The 3565-nt window shown below is 42.0% G+C and overlaps 1 pseudogene; it reads right to left on the bottom strand.

The window, feature by feature from the left end:
• Positions 1-1401: 1401 nt before the first annotated feature.
• Positions 1402-2206, bottom strand: LOC138422912 (tubulin beta chain-like; annotated as a pseudogene).
• Positions 2207-3565: the final 1359 nt, after the last annotated feature.

Here is a 3565-nt window from a genome sequence, read left to right as displayed (position 1 = left end):
ATGTAGGAGCTCTAGGGTGAATAATCCTGTAACAGATATGGATTGAGGTATCAAGTTTTTAATAATATATTAGGTTTAAGTTAATTTCTCCAATATCATAGTTTTCATCATGTAGTCCAAACCCTTAATCCAAATAATAGCAATGGTCTTTTAACTGGTTTCCTTGCCCTAATGTTACCCTTCTCCAAATCCATGGTATTATCAATTAGATAACCGTGTACCACCCAAGTCTTACTCAGAGTAAATAGGGAGATGGAAATCCAGAGCTAGTATTGGCTTCACATGGATTCATTCATAAGTCGAACTTCATTATTTAAAAGTTAAGTTCTTTGTATCTTTCTTTTCTGTTTCCCAAATTATCAACTTTTTCATAAATTGTTTTCTTCAAGGTTGAGCTTCAAGTTACATGTTAGGATGATGAAGAGGTTATATGGATGCTCAGTAATATTCACAAGAAACATATCATTTCCTACAATATTTCTTTCAGTACTTTCCTTAGAACTTGGAGGCCTAAGCCTCTTGCCCATCTTTTGGCCAAAGATATGGGCCCCCTTCAGTTTACAGCACCTGGGGATAAACACATCCTTGTGGCTCAGATGGTAAAGAATCTGCCTGTAAGGCAGGAGACCTGGGTTTGATCCCTGGATTGGGAAGATCCCCTGGAGAAGGGCATGGCAACCCACTGCAGTATTCGTGTCTGGAGCATTCCATGGATAGAGGAGCCTGGGAGGCTATAGTCTATGGGATCAAAAAGAGTCAGACATGACTGAGTGACTATCATTTTCACCCTCTGCAACTTCTACTGTTGGTACTCAGTGTATTCACCCCATAACTCCTGCAGATTTCTGTGCTACAAGTTCCATTCACCAAGAGGTAACTGTGTGTCTCCTGTAAGAAATTTTGCGGTTTTTGGTCTGTAATACCAAACTCTTTCCAAATGATGTCCTTGATTGGGCTCCAAACAAAGTCATGATATTGTGCTCTCCTGGGTTAGTCTTGAGCCATGCTCAAAGAGAAACTTTCCTTTTGGAATTTAGATGTCTCTTCACACTTCTTGCATAGGTTCTCTGCCTATATTCCTCATTAAATAAGCAGGAGTGCCATCAGTATTGCGAAGGATCACATTATAAGAATATAATGATTATGATCTAAAGAGTTCAAGAGAAGACATTGTGCTGTTCTACATTTATGCTATTAAATTCCAAATGGTAACTTTAATAGGTCCAAATTTAATGTTTCTTTTTTTTTTTCCCCCCACTATGGAAATGCTTTAATGGTGGTGGCTATACAGCACATGATGTCAAGACAGGAAAGAACACACACACAGTGAGACACACTATCAGAACGGGCTGTGAGTGAATAAAGAGTTCCCAGGGCCTTGGCCTTCCGGCTCCCGCGGCTCTAGGCCACCTCCTCCTCCGCCTCCTCCTTGAACTCGCAATCCTCCTGGGCCGTGGCTTCCTAGTACTGCTGGTACTCGGACACCAGGTCGTTCATGTTGCTCTCGGCCTCAGTGAACTCCAACTTGTCCATGCCCTAGCCCATGTACCAGTGCAGGAAGGCCTTGCGCCGGAACATGGCCGTGAACTGCTCCGAGATGCTCTTGAACAGCTCCTGGATGGCCGTGCTGTTGCTGATGAAGGTGGCCGACATCTTCAGGCTGCGGGGCGGGATGTCGCACACGGCTGTCTTCACGTTGTTGGGGATCTTCTCCACGAAGTAGCTGCTGTTCTTGTTCTGCACGTTAAGCATCTGCTCGTCCACCTCCTTCATGGACATGCGGCCCTGGAAGACAGCAGCCACGGTCAGGTAGCGGCCATGGCACGGGTCGCAGGTGGCCATCATGTTCTTGGCCTCGAACATCTGCTGGGTGAGCTCCGGCACCGTCAGCGCCTGGTACTGCTGGCTGCCCCGGCTGGTTAGCGGGGCAAAGCCGGGCATGAAAAAGTACAGGCAGAGGGAGGGGACCATGTTGACAGCCAGCTTCCGCAGGTCAGCATTGAGCTGGCCTGGGATGCGCAGGCAGGTAGTGACCCCACTCGTGGTGGCTGACACCAGGTGGTTCAGGTCACCGTAGGTGGGGGTGGTCAGCTTTAGGGTTCTGAAGCAGATGTTGTACAGTGCCTCATTATCAATGCAGTAGGTCTCATCTGTGTTCTCTATGAGCTGGTGGACTTGAGAGAGTGGCGTTGTAGGGCTCCACAATGAATTATCACCCACTGTTCCCTGCACATTCTGAGTAAGACTTACATTTGTAATCACCATCAATGAATCAAAGTAGCAATCTTGGAGAAAGCCATTGAAACTCATTATTTCTTGGGTGACATGTTAGATGAGGCAGCATCACCAGTGTATTAGCTTTCTAGGGCTGCCATAACAAATTACCATAAACTGAGTGGCTTAAAAGGATATGAATTTAGTCTTTCACATTTCTGGAGGCCAGAAGTTCAAAATAAAGGCTTTAATAGAGTTGATTCCTTCCAAAGGCTTTGAGGGAAAATAGTTCCATGCTTCTCTCCTAGCTTTTGGTGGTTGCTGGGAATTCTTGGAGTTCCTTGGTTTGTAGACATACAAAACATAATCCAATAAAATATTGTAAAGTAAAAAAATAATAATAATAATAAATAAATAAAATAAATGGATAAATAAATAAATAAATAAACAAACAAACATAAGCCCGGAACCAAGGAATGCAAAACAACAACAACAACAACAACAACAACAACAACAACATAATCTCGACCTCCATCTTCACATGGTCTTCTCCCTTCTGTCTTCTGCGTCTGTGGCAAAATTTCCCTCTTTCTTACAAAGAAACAAGTCACTGAATTAGGGTTCACTTTTATCCCATATGACCTCATTTTAACTTCATTATAAATAAGGTCACCATTCACCAGGGGTTAGGCATACCAAGGGTCAGGATTTGAACATATCTTTTGGGAAAATATAAATGAGTAATGATATAAGTAACATTAACTACATAGCAAGCAAATCTATATTGTTAAATATAATTAGGTCCTGAAGAACCATGGCATCATGAGCGGTACAGCATCCTTTCCTTTATGTCTTGGTGAGAGATATGAAATTAACCAATTATGGCACAGTTGACAATAAAGATGAGATGGTGCATGGGCACTAAGAAAAACTCTTCATGTATACTGCTTGGGTGATAAATACATCTCCTCTATCCATTGTTTTAAATCTTCACTGACAGATCACTAGAGCTTACACATTTTATGAATTTTTGTGAAACAGTATTTAATCTAATTGTTTACATAGACAGGGACCTCCAAAAATTAGTTTTCTGAAGCCTCAGCCATTTGGTAAATTTAGTAACAGCTCTAGATCCTCCCATGATAAAATAATACCAAAGACTGCATTGCCTGTACTATGCACCTGACATTTCTTAAGTTATACTTTAATTTCTACACCACTACATGAACTAATTGAGAACATTATTATGCTGGGTTAGAGAGTTGGCTATTGAAATCTCTGAAAATAGTTTACATTTTCCAAAGTTATTCCTAAGTTTCTTGTTGTTGTTCAGTTGCTAAGTCATGTAGGA

The sequence above is a fragment of the Ovis canadensis genome, chromosome 17 (genome assembly GCF_042477335.2).
Source record: "Ovis canadensis isolate MfBH-ARS-UI-01 breed Bighorn chromosome 17, ARS-UI_OviCan_v2, whole genome shotgun sequence".
In the NCBI taxonomy this organism is placed as follows: Eukaryota; Metazoa; Chordata; class Mammalia; order Artiodactyla; family Bovidae; genus Ovis; species Ovis canadensis.
This window is presented reverse-complemented; position numbering and strand designations above follow the sequence as displayed.